Genomic DNA, 20275 nt, shown 5'->3' with positions numbered 1-20275 from the left:
CTCATCTAAAAATTGGGTCCGTTTGTTACTAATAGTCTATTACTTTAAAATGGAGAAATGATATAATTGTAGACTGACCTCTACAGTGAAGAAGGCTTTGAACACATGCCATTTACATACACCATAGTTGTTGCATTTAATGATGAGCCATCTTGAGGAATTCATTGTATAACCCCATTACAACCATTACTTTCATTATGAAGTGCCAACTTATTCTGTCATAAGCTTTGTCAAGCTCCTTATTTATGAGTATAAAAGCCGCTTTTATATGGAGTGCATGATCCAGCAAGAAGATTTAAGTTCAAGATGTCATCCTAAAATCTCCTTCCTTCCACAAAACTAGGCTATCGTAGTTGTACTATTCTTCCAAGTAGGAAATCCCATTGCTTTATGCTGAATTTGACATGGTTAGCACCCCCATTGAGACAGCTTTCTTCTATCTAGTGCTCTGGGAATAAGTTTAATCATTCCTTGTTTAGTGCTTTTGGAAAGATTCCATCATGAAATCGTCATCACAATTCTATCAATGACTTCTATAGCACCATTTACTCCAGGATAATAGTGGAGATTTTTGATACTTAATCTTATAAATGTTATTTACTTTTGAAATTAAACCCTTAAAGAAATGAATGACATAATTATTGACATAATTATTGACCAACTCCGATGGACAACCAAAGGAAGTAATAATATTTTCATAGATAAATTGAGTAATATCTTTTTCATAATCTGTATTGAGTGCTTTAGCTTCACTCCATTCGGTGACATTGCCCATGCATACCAAAATATATCGATTAGGATAGTATCACAGAGAGATTGAAAAAGACAAGGGGGATAGTGAAATGCATTCCATTGTGTAAATTTTTGGACCAATAGTTAACAAGGAGATGCTAGATATTGAGGGTGATGATACCTTCTAGGATGGATGTATGACTCTCTCTTTGGTGACACAAACCAATTACTTTGCTTTGATACTAATGTTAAGGTTCTTTACTATGCAACAACAAATCATTAGTAAAAATTGAAAGAAAAATAAATTAGACAAAAAAGAAAATAGAGATAGGAGAGAAGAGAATTTGAGAGCACTCATGACACAAGATTGGGTATAGTCTTGAATGTCGTGCTTTTGCTTCAATATTTCTGCTCTTATCAAATATAGTTAAACTAAGGTTTACAGAATAATAATAATCAAGCTTTTTAAGCCTTACAAAATAATTTTACCTAAATAAATAAATTGTGCATATTTTGTATAACTCTATCCTATCTAATGATTTGCTTACTACAATACAAAGCACTTTAGTATCATTCCATCTATCTACCAAGCATAATGCAACCAATGCCATATATGCATGCTCGTATAATAAGTCAGAATCATGGAACAAATAGATTAAATCTATACAAAGTTAAATAAAATAAAATAATTTTATTTTTATAGTAAAATTTTAAAAATACCATAAATACTATAAAATTTCATGGAGATTAAAAAATAATTATCCTTGATTGATAAAATAAGCAAAAGCACACATATGAATACTCACGTACTGGTATTGTCTCATGCGATGAATCCAGATCTTTCTATGAAAATAAGGTTCTACTTTTACAAAATATTATCTCATGTAGTGCATTTGTATAGGTGGGATATTAATGTGATTGTGACTAGTAGGTATTTACTAGATGGTCATAAGTCAGAGTTAGCAATCACTTTTGAATCCACTATGATTCTTTGATAAAATGGTTTTTGTACTTCACTAGATACTTATGATATTGATTCTTGGTTCTAGTTATGGTGTGATAATGGTTAATAATAACTTTAGGTATTAAAAATTATGTGCCTTCTTCTAATAATGAAAAGTCATCTACTATTGAAGTTATTGTAGGACTTTCCTTAAAAGGCAAAACTATTTTCTAGAATAGGTGCAATTGGGATGAAAGATTGCAAGAATTGCTTTTGGCATATAAAATTGCTTACAAGGTTACGACTAATATTATACTCTTTAATTTAGTATATGCGATTGAAGCAATATTTCCTATTGAATTGGAAGTTTCAACTTTGAGGGTTTCCTTATCCAATTGACTTGATGCGAGTTGATTAAGCTAGATGAGGATCATGTGTTTGCCTTCTTGAGACATATAAAAATACATCAAAAACACACGAAAGCTTGGCATGATAGACAACTCAAGCTTAAGGGTTTTCAAAAGAATAATCTAGTTCTGTTATATAATAGTTGCTATTATAAGTATCCAAGGAAACTTCGCATATGTTGGTTGGATCCTTCTAAAGCTAGAGAAGTTTATGAGAATAGTTCTATTGCTATTCAAGACTTAAAGGAGACTCATGAAGCATTTCATGTTAATGGCCTTTGTTCGAAGTATTTTGTGACTTAAATTAGGGGTTTGCATAGGGATGCGTAGATAGTTAGCTAGATTTCTTCTCTCTAGCTAATATTACTATTTGTTGTATGGGGATTTTTGATGGGTCATAGTATGGAGCTTCTATGGATGGATACACTTACAATGGAGCTTCATAGTGATAGTTTAGATCCTACTCAAATGGGTCCATATAAGATTTCACCTTTTCAGATGCATGATCAATTTTATATGCACTAATGGAGGGAGGCACGTTGTGGATCCTCATTTGTGATCATATTTTTGTTATGAATTTACCCATCTTTTGGATATAGACTGTGTGGGCATAAGTTTTATGTGCATGCACAAATGTCATATTGGCAATGTAGGGCTTATTTTAGATACTATGATACAGAGGCCATGCAATGCACTATGGGATATATATATCGGTGCTTGATTATGATAGTGTATTTTCATCCTAGCATGGCATTGCCTAGCTTCAATTTGGTAAAGAGTAGCAAGAGTTTGCTAGATATGAAGTTGATGTGTATCAATTGACTCACTCATATTTAAATATGTAGTTGGATGATAGATGCTCATACTAGGACTATGTTTGTGATTATATGGATGCGATTGGGGGATATACACTTGGATATTCGCATGTGGCACTAATGTTGTATTTTGATGAGGTAGTTGGAGCTCCACTCCATGATGTGATGGAGACTTCTTACAATACACTAGATGATCATTTTGATATGTTTGAAGTATTTACGCTTGTGGTTATTGATGAGACTAATGTATTCTATCATGGTGTGGCTAGGTTTGATATGGATAGTTTAGATGATTTTGGTTTGCATTTCTTATTTGCATTAGTGCATTTACGGATTATAATTTGGCTATTTTATTTTCTTAGGTTCTTAAATTTGTTTACTTTTCTTAATAAAAAAAATTTAAAATCGACTAAAGATTTTTTGTTTCAATTTAGTTTTTCACATTTTAGTTAGTTAGCTTTTACATAGTTTAATAATTAGTTGTACATATGGTTAGGTTTATCTTTCAATGAGGTTTCCTTATTGAATGCTCTTCGTGCAATGTTGTCATATGTTTTTTATTTTTATTTTTTTATTATGTTTTTTCTCTAATTACTTAAGTTTTTTTTATACTTGTTTATTTCACACCTATATTGGAGAGAGTAGCACATTAATAACTTTTGGTTCAAGGGAATATTCTAGCTAGTGCATGACTATAGGCTTTTGAATTTGGACTCACAGAGCATATCTAAGTGACTTTGTTCATCTTTTGCTTGGATTAGCTAGGTAATAAGCTCATAACAAGTTCTCCGTAAAATTTTGACTGGCTTATTTGTGATGAGGGTCATTTTTGTTGAATCTTATGAGATCAGCCTAGATGTCAGTAGAATGGTTAATACAATGCCTCATGTCCGATGCCTTGCTTCTCTTTAGGGTGGAACCTTTTGAGCATGGCCAATTGAAAGTGTATCTTTAAAAGAAACAAAGAAACTAGCCAGAGAATGAATGGTAGATCTACTTGAGTTTGTATAATTTCATTATTACATGCAATATAAAAGCACAAAAGTACTTACTTTTATGTGCCTAAATCTAGAAGATCGTGGTATTGTTCTCTATTGACACAATTTCTTGACAATATTTGATATCCTTTCATCACACTATGGGGGAAGATAAAAATCCCCCATGTGGCAAAGTACTCCAGTGTTGTATAGATAATAAACGTGCTTGCAAGGGAGCACACACAAAATTATTAGGTTGTTCTCCACAAAACCCAGACCATCTGCAGATCACTCCAAGATCAAAAGAAAGATAGGATAGAAGAGAGAGAAGCCATGAAAGCTATGAAGGAGGTGAGATGAGAGACACTAATTGTATTATTTCCAAAAGTGATGAAAATTACATGTCTCATACCTTTTACATAGATCACTGTGACAAGGTATTATTAATAATCTCTCTCTAAAATAATATGTTAGCTAGCTTCTTACAATCCATCCCTTCCCGAAGGTTTTTGAAGAAACTAAAATTTGTTAACTGAAATGAAGATATAAAGAGAACCCTCTGCCATATATACAATATTGATGTCTTCAAAAGAGAGTTTGAGCCCTTGGATGTTGGAGAAAAAGTCCATGTAATGAATAGACAACCTACTTGAAGAACCTGCCTTGTTGAATGAAAATTGCCATAACTCCTAAAATAATCAAAATGGGGCATACCATATGTCAAAATGAAGCTATCAAAGAGTATGTTGATCCTATTTAAATGGATTTTTTCTAAAAATTAGACACAATAAAAACTATTCTAAAAGAGATTGTTGTCTAAGCCTTGTTTGCACATGATTGTCTCCAGCCCTAGTAATGCATCCTCTATGTATGGAAACTCATCCAAAATAGTATTAGACCTCCAACAAGCTTTCTCTAGTAGCAAACCTCTCCATTTAATCAAGCACATAGTGATAAATTGAGAGAAAAGCTTCTTCTCACACTATTCTATTATCTTCTCAAGGCTGTATTGAATAAGACACTTTTCATCAATAGAAGGAAGCTCATTAACTGTTTCCACCGGGGTACCATAAAATGGTTTGAGTTGGCTTATATGAAACACATTATGAATCCTCGTGGAAGAGTACACTTCTAGTTTATATGCCAAGGCTCCAATACGCTTCAAGTTCTTGTAGGGGTCCATAAAACTTGTGAGCAAGTTTGTTGCTGGAACCATTCATTAAGAAAAACTAGCTCTTCTTCTTGGAACTCCAAAGTCACCTCTTCTCATCAGCATACATCTTCATTTGGTCTTGGGCTTTCCTAAGATTCATCTTGCATTAAGAAGGATTTGCATTCTTTCCAATTTTTCTTCCTCATAAGGGTTTATCTTCTCACTAAAAATGAGTGTGGGTAAGGGCACCTTGTAACCATACATAGCCTTAAAGGGTGAAACCCCAATATTAGCATAGGTAGAGTTGTTATAGACAAACTCAGCCGAATGTAACAAGGAATCCCATGCATGATGCACATCATGATAGAAATGACAAAGGCAAGTCTCCAACCACTTATTTACCCTTTTTGTCCGGTCATCAATCTTCTACAAATGATGCACATCATGACAGAAATGGAAAAGGAAAGTCTCCAACCACTTATTTACCATTTTTTCCTAGCCATCATGATGTCTTCTATAGAGATGATAGGCTATAGAAGGAGCCAACTTAGTACTCATGGAGCTGTATACTACTTGCGAAAAGTTACTCATGAACTTTGTAACCCTGTCATGCACAATCACCTATAGTAATCCGTATAGTGTAAAGACATGCTCCGATCAGAAGAAAGAAGGTCCTTTAACTAGTTGAAGCTACAATCTGCAAGGGCATCCCAAAAGAAGGCTTTATTCTTCAACTTGTTAGTCAAAGGAGCTACTACAAACGCATAATGCTACTTAATAAACTTGTGGTAGAATGATGATAGATCAAGAAATTCTCAGAGTGAAGTAGCACTTGTAGGTGTTAGCCAATGTCTGATACACTATACCTTCTTAGGATCAACCTGTATCAATTTCTCACTAACAATATGGCCTAAGTACTCCACTTTTGTTTGCATGAATGGACAAATTTTATCCTTAGCAAAGAGTCTATAGTGCCTCAACACATCAAAAACCTTCCTCATATGTAACAAATGGTGCTCCAATGTCTTGCTATAAATTAGTATGTCATCAAAGAATACAATGACAAACTTAGAAAGGCTACAAGGTCTTGTTCATCAAACTATGGAAGGTACTTGTGGCATTTGTAAGCCCAAATGGCATCACCAAGAAATGGTATAATCTAGATCAGTCCTAAAGGATATTTTCATTGCATCACAATCTCTCATGTGGATTTGATGATGTCTTGATCTCAAGTCAATCTTGGTAAAGAACTTAGCCCCCTTGAGCTCATCATGCAAATCATCCACTCTAGGAATTGGATACCTATTCTTCACTATGATCTTGTTTAGATCCTTATAATCTATACACATCCTAAAGGATCCATCTTTCTTATTCACCAACAAGACTGATGAAGCATATGGAAAAAAACTAGGCTTAATGAATCCCACCTCTTGAAGCTCCTTGATTTTCTTGGCCAGTTCTTTGCACTCAAATTTAGAAAATATGTAGGGTGGCTTATTGATTAGCTTGGAATGTGGCTCTAAGTCTATAGGGTGATACATTGCCCTCTTGGAATGTAATGACATAGGCATCTCAAACAAGTCCTTGTACTCAAGTAGAGATTTTAATGCTGGATGATCAAATGAATACTTGGACTAATCCTCAACCTCTTTGTTCATGTGTAGACTAAAAATTTGAGAGTGTTTCTTATACTCCTTGAACTGCTTAATGGTGATAAGCTAAAAATTTGATTTACTGGGTATTCCATGTAGATGGATAGGTTGCCCATCAATGGCAAACTCCATATACAATAATGAGAATCCCATAGCAATCCTCCCTAAGGTCATTAACCAATTATATGCAAGTACTACATCTATGTCCCATTTTCAAGTAATTATGTTCACTTTTTGCTTCATAATTTTCAGCCAACTAAATGGGAACCTATGGACACATTTGGGTGCTGATTTCCTTTTTACCATTGGCTATATGGGCTACTATAAATTAGTGAAAAAATAATGCAACTTGTTCACAAAACTGACTTATTTACAAAACTGTGTACTACCATTGTCTTTTAGGATATTCATCCTTTCCATGAATGGTACCCTTCATACAAAGTGTATTAGGGTTCCTAGAACTTGTTCAAGCATCCATGGGAATAGAACAAAGGGTAGTGGTAGTAGTATGCAAATGTGTGCACCCATAGGGCACAGTTGGTTCTTTAATAACTTCCTCATCAAACATCCTCAATTACTGTCACGTTATCGTTCTTGTATTTTACATTATTGTAAGTAAACTTAGACACATGATTATACATATAAATTTCACCACATTTGAAACATAGATCCTTCTCCTTGCACTCTCTAAAAAGATCCATGGGTATGAACTTGCCATTGTTTGCTAAATTATTTTTGGGTCAACTATCACCTCATTTAGGCTAAACTTTATGGCGATTGTTGGCTCTGAATTACTTTGCAATATCTGGAAGCATTAAAAGTAGGATATGTGGGAACTTTCAATATACCAAATGAAGTAATAGATCCACCATAATTGCCACCAAAGTTGCCCTATTTACCAACAACCCTTTTTGCTGTCCAAAAGAAGCCTACATAAGGATATCCTTTCTATACTTTTGAGCATACCTCTCTACTTAGTTCAATATCCTGGAATAGTGTGGCATGTTTTTAGGCCATAACATCATTTGACAAACTAGGCTCTAGACCTTAGATGTACTTTGCATCATCACTCACACTTTCTACATACATGGTAAGGTTCAAGAACAGGTTGGTATACTCTCTAATGGATAGACTTCTTTGATCCAACTATTACCATCTCCAAGCCAATTTTTCTTTCTCAATGGGAGACACAAATACTTGAGCCATTTTTACTTTGAAATCCTCCCAATTGTCAACCTGCTAATTTTTTCTCTTTATGTACCTCCACCATGTATGAGCAAAGCCCTCAAGGTGAAGTATAGAAAAGCGAATATTTTGGTCATCATATTTAGGAAAAATATCAAAATAAGACTCTAAATTTAAGGTTCACTCCTATGAATCAATGGTGATGATGAATGGCCACGATATTTGGTCAACACAATTTTAGCATGGAGTTCCATCTCTACAAAGCCTTGTTGCCCATTCAATGCTTAGGACTTCTTGTCCATATAGCTACCAATGGGGTTTGAAAGATTAGAGGCACTCCTATGATAATTGGCTTGAAACCTACTTGGAGGAATAAGTGGTTGAATTCTAACTCTTGGAGGGGGGTTAGATGCATTAGCAAGAGGTGAGCAAAGTTCCTCTAGGACAATTGGTCACACCCCTTTAGGATCTTTGATAGTGAGGAAGGGTTACCTCCCTTTTGTCCCACGATATCCCCTAGCATCCATCTTTTTCCTCAATGGGAATTTTCATGGTAAGAGCATTCTACTCTAAGAAAACATGGACAATATGCATTACTAAAATGATTTTTCCAGCCTTCAATCATAGGCATAGATTTGATTGATGAAAAGAGAATTGAAAAATGGGATTGGCTAAGGGTCTTACCATTGTAAATCAGTGACTCACTGATTGCAATACTTACCCTTTACCATTTATTTCTTGCATATAAGAGAATCAAAACGTCAAATTAGGCTTATGCATAAAAGCATACAAAATGGCAATGATGATTGAATTGAAATGAAATCAATGCTGAATTTCGTTGTAGAAACTTTGATTTACCTAAAGAGGTATTAATATCTAATCTATGTTTCATTTAGAAGCTCAAATGACCAATATCTCTCATAAACAAATGGAAGAGCTTGAGCAAGTGGATGTAGAGAGATCTTAGAGATGAAAAGCGAATGAAACACCTCTTATAAGCTTGAAGAACATGGAAGATTCAATTAGAATCAAGCCTTAGCCACTAGTAAAGGAAAAATTTCCAATTCATTCCATAAGCTCCATGCTCCATGATTCCATTGAACTCAGCCCATCCTTTGCTTAAAGGCCTTTGAAGATTAGGTGCTTTTAGCCTTCTTGGATGCTTGAATTCCATTATGCTTGATAGGTTGAAATCTCTTCAAATTCTTCCATCTTGATGGTATTCCACCTCAATGCTCTCTTGAAGAATGTCCTCTGTCTTTGTATGCAAGCTTTCTTGACAATTCTCGAAGGATCTAGGAGAAATTCAACAATACCTTGCTATCCATGAACTATGGAAGTAGAAAAAAACTTATAGACATGAAGAAATGGCTCAATCTTGATACCATTGATGGTCCATGACTAATAAGCAAGCCTTAGGATTAGGAAGATGAGTAATCCTGTGACATTCTTCAAGATTCTTTACCATGAAAGTTGTTGCCCAATTTCTACCATAGTATGATTTGCAAATGTGAAAGAGAGAGCTCAAAATGTTGAAAGAGATGCTGCCCTACTTGTCAAGAATGTTCAACTTGATTAGTAATCACCATAACAAAGTTGAAGCTTGTTGATGAAGGAGAGAATCAATGTGGGGATTAATACAAATTGCATAGAAATTGTTGGGCTTGCTCTACTATAGCACTCATACAAATGATCTTGGCAAGCTGGTACTCTATATGTTATTGAGAAGTCATTGAATACTTTCCCCATGGTCGCAGAGAAAGATAGAGACCCTGGATAGCAGAAGGAAGGGCTTCTTGGAAGCCACCATGAAAGCCTCAATAAGAGCTTGAAAGAGAAGGCCTATTTTAAAAAAGTAACTATGCTTCTAACCCTAACTAAGTGAGAAGCCCAATGGACAGCATCGATGAATCTACCAAGAAAACATGCCTCATGGTTGCATCTACAATGCCCGTGCCCTCAAAAACTTGCAAGAAAAATACTTCCTCTCACCAAGAAGCCATGCTAATACACACAAGAATTTGGCACACAAGAAATATGACCATCATCTTCATCCTCACTCTCTCCTTCTTCTTCCATGGAAGAGATAAAGCAAGAAAGCACAAGAAAGGAAAGAGACCAAGAGTTGTGCCAAAATGGGAGAGAGGGAAGTGAAGTGCGAGAGGGGAAGAGAGAGAATGTAACCACCTCAACCTCCCACCCCCTCAAATCACCCAACAAGCCTTTTTATTTTCCTTTCTTGATATATAAAATTGAATTTGCATACATCTTGGCTAAGGTCTAAAAGACCCTTTATTTTGAGAATGGGATAAAGGTGTTGACCATTCCTTTTCCTTTCCATATTTTAAGATGCGAGCCTAAGGATCCACATTGTTAGATTGCTTCATATTTGAAAGTTTTGCCAAAGAGTTACATTTTCAATGAGCCATTTTACAAAAAGTTGTTTCCATGTGAGCACATTTTTGTGCCTTTATTTGCACAAATTTCCCGGTCATCATTCCTCCCACACTTAAGTGTGAAGCATCCTTGTTTTTTTAAAAAAGAAGAATCACATTCAGCACTTGAAAAATCTTCATCTTCTTTCTTCAATCTTCATTTCTTTTCGTCATCATCTTTGAATTGTCATTGGATAGGGAAGGAAAATAATCATACAAAAATACACACAACTAGGACATTGAGCCTAGAGTTAAAATCTCACCACAAGAAAAATCCACTTAACACACAAAAGATAGGGTTCTTAATCCAACTTGCACACAAAAATAACTTCACACCCAAGATAGGTTGATTCACAACCACACCATGAAGCTCATTGAAACCCGGAAAAAATATAATCATTGAGCATCCCTCACAAAAGATATTGCAATTACGCACTCCACACAGTTCCTTTTAGTAAGGACAAGGAAAAAGAGAGGAATTTTTTATTATGAATATTAAAATAGAAAAAAAAACACTCAAAAGATAACTTATAGGAAATCTTGTATGTTGTGAAGAAGGTTCTTGATAGAGTACGAAGAGCATATGAATTGCCTTTAAATCCATGTCTATGAGGGAAAGAAAGGAGAGGACACAAATAGGATTTAAGGAAGGTGTATTTTTTTTGAAACGTTTAATTGCTAATGTTTTCTAAAGACAAGACATTGTGATTGATATGTTACGTGGAGGATAAAAAAGATAAGGTCAAGAAGATTGCCGCACACGGAACGAAAGGAGTGTGAAGAAGAATCAAACAGAGTTGATGTTGACGATGTCATGGCAATTGTCAAAACCACATCATTGCTGGCACCACGGCCAAGTCATCAAGATGCAGAACTTTGGTTGCTCACTGCAACGACGTTGTGATTTTCTGCATATGTACGGCTGCCGCTATTGTTGCTGATGCCATGGAAGAAATGTGGAATGGGTTGGGGGAAGAGGATAGACAGGCTGGTGAAGATACCCTCGCCCGACTCATAGAGGGTGTTGGAGATGGAAGGGGACGATGAAGAAGGAGATGGGAGTAGCCTTCACTTTCCCATAGCCCAACGGGGTTCAGGATGAATGAACTTAGCAATCCGCCGCCATTACTGTCATAAGCGTGTCACTGCAGAGGAGGCGCATGAACCACTCCATCATCAAAGGGATGGGTCGAGATGATTCTGAAGAAGAAATTGACATTGCTGGTCATGAATCCCCGGGGAGAGGTAAGAGCCACAGTTGGCAGAGCATGCAGGCTAGTGCTTCATATTATTACTTTGTTGAGGCAAGCGGTAGACGAAGACGATACAAACACCCCTCAAGCTTGACGCATGCAGGATCACCAGGCGATTGGCTAGGCCTTCTGCCCCACCAACCCAGAAGAACTACCTCGACCCTCAATACTGCAAGATGAGAGAGATTCTAGCATAGAATTGATAGGTCATGTACATGGCAGCACAGTAAGGGTAAAGATGATCCTTGTAATGGCCATGGAATTTTAGATCTAAAAATTGTTGCATCCTGACCTCTTCGATTTGACATTTCACTTATCTAACAATATCTTCTTCTCTATCCACTTCACAGTTAGCACCACTTTCGTGTCATTCTTCTTTGGCTTCAGATTTGCAATGGTAGAAGCCCATTTGCAAGCTTCAAGAACATCCATGAGTCCCCACGGCAAGATCACCAAAAAGTGAGAAGCCCAATGGACAACACCAAATCTACCAAGAAAACAAGCCTCATGGTGGCATCTACAATGCTCGTGCCCTCAAAAACATGCAAGAAACATCCTTCCTCTCATCAAGAATGTTGGGGGTAAAGGCGCCTTCGCCTAGCCACCCGTGTATTACTACACTAACAGTACTCGCCACTGCACACTACAGGTGGCGGGCGCCCATCATAGTCACTTATTCTTTATTCTTTTAGTGACAGTTTGAATAAAGGAGGGCCCAACCACACATTGTAGTTATTGGAGTTCCCATTTCTTATCTCTCTCTTTCTTGCTCTTGCTCTCCCGCCATAGCTCTCGCGTGCAAGCTTTGATCCTTCTCATCTTTTAATTGGTATCAGAGTAGGTCCTTCGCAAGCGCTTCCCGGCCTTCCCCGTCATCTACACAAGGTATGAGAGCTTGCTTCTCACTCAGTTCTCGGCCATTCTTTGACATGAACAGTAAGGTTTCATGAAGAGGCAGCCATAGCTTCCATCATTGAAGCTTGTTCTCTTCACCTCTTACTTGGACTTGTCCTAGGATTGTGTAAGCCTTCATTGGGCTCTTGCTTATCCCCTACCCACCTTGATTTGGACCCTCAAGTACAGCAAGATGCTCACGTTTTATTTGCGCTTGTTTGCAAAAGTGGCTCAAAAATCACTCTTTTTGTCATATATCGGGCATTCAGAACCCAATTCATGCAAGATAAGAGTCTAAGTTGGGATTTTGGCATGCTCCAAAAGCGATGGTGATGTCGGATTTGCCAAATTCTGATGATAGAATATTATGCAATAGATTTCAGGTCTGAGACAGCATGTATTTGTATGTCTATGGCTTATGTGATGCTTCTACTGATGTCTATTGATACCAGATCACTTGTGGATATTATGCCTCTTATGTGAGACACATTTGGAGCTGATTTAGCTCAGCCATTGATTATTTTAAATAGTCCCAGATTTGGCCAAAACAGGGCAGCACTTATCTCTAGTCTATGCTTACAGGGATTGATCATTTGATGCATATTGATGCTCGGATGATGTCTACATGTATGGAGATGCTATGTTAATGGATTTCCATCATTTTGATACTGATTTGAGGCCTGAAATACTCAGTTTGGAGCAGTGAATGTCTACTGTAAATAGTTGGGCTGAAGCTATTCTACTCGTGTATGCTTATGCCTATGTTATTCGGGTCATGTCTTGGAGATGTACATTGATGTATTGACCATCGGGGATTGGAAAAGAGTTTGACATTGCTTCTTAATCTTTGGTTGAGCTTGAGCTCCGCTTTCCATAGCATTTGGATATTTACCTTGGATATATCTTGGCACTTATTGGTCTATGCTTGACCGCTTTGGACATGCACTTATGCTCATGTCGCCTACCTATGTTAGTTACATTGTTTGAGCTTGGATGCTATTGGAGCTTTACTTGGGCTTGACATTCAATTTTCTAGAGCATATTTTGGAGATTTATTGGCTTGCCAGAGTTTATTTGGGATATACTTGATGTCTATGGATGCTACATATGGATGTCACACTGCCTCCATGTCCCGGATGTCTCATTGATGCTTGATCTTTGACACTTGTCACTGGTGCTTGTACATGATTTGTTCGAGCTTTGTTGCTTGATATTTACGGCTTTTGTGCCAATGGGAGCGTCTTTGGATGCTTGCCAGACATTGAGCAGGCGGTCTATGCTATTTGAGCTTTTGAGACTATTTGGGTTTTCTTACCCTTTGGGATAATGCATGGTTCATATGTCTTGGTTCCTTTCGATGCTTATGAGCTGACTCTTTGACTTGGGTCCCTTTCCTTGTGAGCTGACACCTACTTGTGTCAAGTCTTGGTAGTGGCAGGCACACTTTGCTCCGTTGACTAGGGGTGTGCCTACTCACTGGGCAGATATTTCATGACATGTTTGGGTGTTGGATTCATGCTTATCGACTATCATATGTCTATGTTATGCCCGCATGATGCTGGTTATGGTCTTGGCAGTATATGATTGACTTGGGATTCGCTTTGGCACAGTTAGCTCTCATTTACTGAAATCTGTCATTTATTACAGCAAGTTAAAATATGCAAATTTTGAGCACTTCTCTGAGGGTAATGCTTCATATTTGATGTTAACTTGGTCATATTTGGTGGACATGTGCTTTTCTTGGTAAAATCCACTCTTTCAGCCAATTCTAGAAATGGTTTTAGTGCACTTTTTGCTAATTATAACAACTTGCAATTTTGCCTTTTTGCATTGATTTGGGACAGTATGGCTGGTCATCTAAAAGACACAACTCTCTTTAACATTGCCAAGTTGGATGGTACCAACTATGGGTATTGGAAGTCCCAAATATGGCAAGTTTTCGTACAAAAGTTGTAACCCTTGCATTTCAAAGGTGTCAAACTAAGGATATGGATGATGATGTTTCGATGGAAGTTGATGAGCTATGCAAGTCTACCATTATTTTGTCACTCTCAGAAGAGGTCCATCATAATGTTGTTGAAGATGAGAGTTAGACATAGGACTTATCAGAGAAAATTCAGGAGCTTTATGCGGAGTAGAGTCCTGCGTCATAGATATATTGGCTGAAGCAGTTAATGGACCTTCGCATGGAGGGGTCATCCCTATCATCTCATTTTAGTCAATTTCATGCTCTCATGAAGAATCTGTTGTCATAGGGTATTGAGTTCAATGAGAACTTGCACCTATTATTTCTGCTTGGCACCCTTCTTGAATCATGGGATGTCTTCCACACTGCCATATATACGAACAAGCTTGATGGGCTGAAAATCAAAGATGTTGAGAGTGCTTTATTAATTGAAAAAATCAATAGGAAAAACAATGATGCTTCCCGCTCTTGCATTGACAGTTAGAGATGGCAGACATGGCAGGCATGATAATGATCATAAGGACAGGGACTCTCAGAAGTCCAGGTCCAAGTCATATGATCGCAGTAAGTCTCGTGGACGGAAGTATGATCTTACATGTCATTATTGTGGGAAAGCAGGATATATTAGGCCGTAGTGCCATAAAATGCATGATAATAAGCGCAAGGAAAAGGGAAAAGATAAAGTGCATGAAAAGTCTTCTGAGCACAACATAGTACCTGCAAAGTCTAGTGTGAAGATAGAAGAGGTTAATGTCATGCAGGCCACTGATTCAAATGATGATTACATACTTGTAGCTTCTTCATGCGATGCCTTACAGACTTCCGAGATACATTCTATGTATGCGTAGTGCTGGCTCTTGGATTCAGGTGTGTCCTTTCATGTGACACCTTATCGAGATTGGTTTCATACCTATCGTACCATGTCTAGTTATATGCGTCTTGGTGATGACAGGTCTCTTGACATTGTGGGCATTGGAGATGTTAGGTTGTAGTTTCCTTCTAGCAGCTCTTGTGTTTTGCATGATGTATGCCATGTACCTTGACTCACAGCCTTATGTCAGCTGGACAACTTGATGATGCAGTGTATTTTGTATCTTTTGGAGACTTTGCATGGAAGATTACTCGTGGCACACTTGTACTTGCAAGAGGTGCCAAGTCTAGTAGCCTCTATCCCTTACTTGTATTTGGAGCTACATTGGATCATGTTTTGTCTTGGATTCTATTCCCCATGTATCCCTTTGGCATGCTCGTTTGGGGCATATGTCTCTTAAAGGAATGAAAATGCTCAGTGCTTTTCAGTATCTTCCGCCTTTTGACTCTTCGCATTTTGATTATTGTGATCATTGTTTGTATGGCAGGCAGACTAGAAATATGCATAAAAAGTCTGGTAAGAAATACATGGGTGATCCCTTGGCTCTTGTGCACTCAAATGTATGTGGACCCATGCCTTGTCAGTCACTTGGTGGGGAAAAGTACTTTGTTACTTTCATAGATGATTACTCACCTAAGGTTTGGGCTTATCCCATAAAGAGAAAATCCAATGTCTTAGACACATTTCAACGTTGGCTCGCATTAGCAGAAAAACAGTCCGAGAAAAGGCTAAAATGCCTAAGATCAGATAATGGGGGTGAGTATGTATCACATTGTCGTGATGTTATGAGGACACAGTGTGAAAAAGTATGGAATGCAACATTATTCGACTTCTTTATTGATCTAGAGAGTCAATGTGATCTGAGCCATTAGTACTAGTGTGAATTGCATGGATTATCTAAAAATACTAGATTTTTGGATAATTTTAGCCTATTTTTGATATTATTTATTGTAAAAATCTGAAAAAGTTAGAAAAAAAACATCTAGATTAGGATGGCATGCAAAAAGCTAGTTGCTTTTTCAGCCAATTAGGGGATTTCCACAAGAGGGATAGATTGACAAAATCGCCGCGTTGCGATTGCTGTAAACAGGCTGAAAACTGCAGATTGAACTGAAAGAAGAAGGAGTGATCTGGAGGATCCGTGAGCAAGTGTCCAAGGGTTTTACCCCCCTTTCGGAGCCAATGGAGCCATCAGATTTGGGTTCCGAGCAGTAGAGAAGGAGCTGTAATTTTTATGCACGTTTTGTTCTACGAAGAAGCTCCAGGAGATCTAATGCCTAGAGATTGCTTTTGAGTAGTGCGAAGATTCCAGGTTCTTTCAATACATATTGATTCAATTCATTGTGATTTGTCTTTGTAGTGTTTACCACTTGGATATTCTCTATCTTCTCTTCCATCTTCTATCCCTACTTCCTTCTACTTCTGATCCCCGGTGGATTCGACCTTTCGACAAAAACCCCTTCGACATTGGTAAACCCGACGTGAAAGGTCGTCAGAAGAAGGAAAGACAAGATGGGAGAATTTGCGAATACATTTTCCAGTGATGTTTTGCAATAGTTAGTGCAAAATATGAATATGCTTATGCAGGTACAACAACAACAGGTGATGCAAGCTTCAGCTTAAACAGAAAGTGTTGTGATGAATGCTTTGCAAGTAGTTGAGCATGAAGTGAAGTTATTCATTGGCAGGAATGTATCTGAATATGTATATACCTATGCTCAGAAGATGGAATTCTTTGGGGTGGCTCAATCTGCATGGAGTCGGTATTTTGTATGTGCTACTGTTCATGAACTGAAAGCACGGATTACTGAATTATACTTGTAGGATGCAGACTGGGTAGCCTTCAAGAAGACACTCAGGGAATAATTTCACATTGAGGACACTAGTTTGATTACACGCAAGACTTTTCAAGAGTGGGTTTTACAACCCAATAAGGGTCTTGTGGGTATGGAATCGTTAAGAGAATTTGAAAGTCGATTTGAGCAGTTGGATCTTGCAGAATAGCAAGCTCTTGTAAGTTAGAAAATTGAATTGTTTCTATGGCAGCTGATCTTGAGCTTCAAGAGAAACTTGATGATTTGTTGGAGGATCAGACTACAGAGACAGGTTTGAAAACAGAGTGGAGACATGTCAAGGAAGTTGTTACTGCACTTGTGAAGAAGCATAGAAGAAGAGAAAGATTGCATGTCTCTAGCTTGCCCACTATTATGGGCAAGACAGTTGATGTATCCAGTAAGCCACCTACTTCTGTGGCTAACCCTATGGTTGTACCTGCTATTGTTCCCTCTGTTAGGGAAGATGTCTTGGATGAATTGGTCAAAGGGATGCGGGATCTTCAATTGAAGGTTGCAAAATTGGATGAAAAAGGACAAGAGGAAAGGGGACGGGCAGCAGTCCCTAAACTTGGAAAAAGATGTATGTGGTATGACAGTTGGCAGCATGAGAGAAAGGATTGTGCTGCCTATCAGGAGGCCTTGGCACGATAGCTCATCTTTTGGAAAGATGGCAAGATCCATGCACAAGAAACGGGATTGCCTCTTGCTTTGAATTTTGGAAAAGGAGGTATGCAAAAGTTGTTGGAAGACTTGGCTGTCCAAAATGCTTATGCTGCGGTACATGCTTCTACTTTTGGTCTATAGTTGGATAGAATGCATGGCCAAGTGATGGTTGGTCCAAAGGCCAAAATATGGACACATGCTTTACATGCAGCTGAAAAGAGAAAGGTCACTGATAGTGAAATGTTTGATGCAGGGCAAGACATTCATGGCATAACTGGTTGGGAATCACCGGTAGATGCATATTCAGTGTATGCATATTTAGCAAAGGTACAAAACATGAAGATATTGCAGGGAAATCTAAAAGAATGACAAGAAGAAGTGTGGATAAGCTTAAATTTGCAAATCAGCCACCTCCCGAGCATGTTATGGAAGAGGTTAGTCAAGAGCAAAAACAGGATAACAAACAAGAGGGCAAAAAGAAGGGCAAGCAGCCATGATATAAGTTGCAATCTGACATTGAGACAGCCATAGATCTTAAGAAGGTTCTTGAAGAACGGATCTTAAACAGTCGGGTGGAATTTACCTTGGGAGAGGTGCTTGGCATTGCCAAGTGAGAATTTCATGATGAGATCATTGACATAATTAAGAGGAAGCATCAGTTTCTTGGTGATACCACTAGTGCATTGCTGCAATTTGAAGAGGAAACTGGTTTGTTGGGTATTCAGGCTAATTATGAGCATGAAGTAAGTACAGGATTGTCTATGCACGATGCTACTAATCAATGGACATCATGTGGAAAAGAGAAGAAAGTGGCTGAAAATGCATTGTCTTGTAGCAATATGCATGGTGGAGTAAGGTAAATGCAACAATATGGAGAAGAGACTCTAGGACTCATTACTTGAAGTCACTACACAGGAAATCATTGGGCTAGAGCTACCACTAAAATGATAGTAAAAATAGGGAAACGTGAAACTCCTTGTGTTGCTTTGCTTGACCATGGGTTTGAGATAAATGAGCGGGGATTGTATGAAAATGGTGCATAGTCTGTAGACACTGATCATGGTTAGTGAATGAGGGCTGCAAATAATTCTTCAGGGGAGCTCTATGCTACATGTCCTAATGTAAAAGTGATGATTGGTGATGTACAGGAAGAGAAACACTTATTTTTGTAAGATAATTCCTCATATGCAGTGATTTTGGGACAGCCCTATATTACAGGTGTGCGTATGGAAACAAAGGCGCTTGATGATGGTTCTGCTTATGCAAGAGTCAGAAGCAAGGATGGGAGAAAAGAAGTCTACTTTCTTATTGTTCGTGTTAATCATCCTAGAAATCGGGATAAGCTTTGAGAGTCTCCTTTGGTTCCAAATGCAAGGGAATTCAAAGACCTGGATTTTCATTAAGCACTGCTGTAATGCGGGGCAACAGTAGTGCTGCTCAATGGGTGTACTTGCCTCTTGATGAAATGAAGCATGTATTTACCATTGGTAATTATCAGTTTACAGCAAACAGTTCATGGTGGTTTAAGCCTATGGAAGCTATGTGTAGGGCTGACTGGATATCTATGAAACGGGCTACTAAGAAACTGAGAGCATTGGGGTTGTAAGCTGAAAATGATGGCATTTCAGGCATAATTACAGCAGATAGGGGTGAGTTGGATGCAGATGAAGCTCATGATTTCTTTGCATGGTTGGGGATAAAGCTTGCTTTAACTTCAGCCTATAACCCTGAAGGAAATGGAAAAAATGAAAGAGATCACCCACCTATTGTGAAGGAATTTGCAAAAGCATGTGGAGAGAAGGTAAAAGAGTGGCCACGATTGCTCCCTTATGCTTTGTGGGCAGACAGAAAAACTCATAGTGTTGTTACAGGATATATGCCTACAGAATTGATGTATGGTCAAAAACCTATCATGCCGATAGAAGAGATGAAAGTCACATGGAGTGTGTTACCTTGGGAGGAAGAGTTGAATCGAGAGGAGTTATTGGCCTTATGCATTAGAGAGTTGGAAAGAAAGTCAGAAGACATAGAGACAACAACTGCAAAGTTAAGGGTAGAAAGGATACAGAACAAGAAACGGTTTGACAAAAGACATAGATTGAGACTAAGAACCATACAAGATGGGGATTGGGTATTGGTTTATGATAGCAGTTTAGATAACCAGCATAGTGCCACATGTAAAGTTTCCAAAAGATGGTTTGGATCCTATATGGTAAGACAAGTGTTTGATAATGCTACTTATGCATTAAATGACATGGATGGGACAGCCATCAAACTTCCGGTAGCAGGGAAAAGAATCAAATTATTTAAAAGGCAGGAATCTACTACCTATGAGTTGCTAGAATTGAAAGAAAATAGTGGTTCTGATACAGGGGCTAGCCAGGAAGATATGGAAGATGAAGAAATAAAGGATATGGTTGCAGATGATGAGGAGGACTTAAAATCCGCTTACAACTAGGATTTTGGCACATACCGGAGGATGTGCAGGTTCAGA

This window comes from Lygodium microphyllum, chromosome 5 (assembly GCF_053477565.2).
Source record: "Lygodium microphyllum isolate KBCC chromosome 5, Lygodium_microphyllum_v1.1.10, whole genome shotgun sequence".
NCBI classification, from domain to species: Eukaryota; Viridiplantae; Streptophyta; class Polypodiopsida; order Schizaeales; family Lygodiaceae; genus Lygodium; species Lygodium microphyllum.
Note: the sequence above shows the minus strand (reverse complement) of the source record.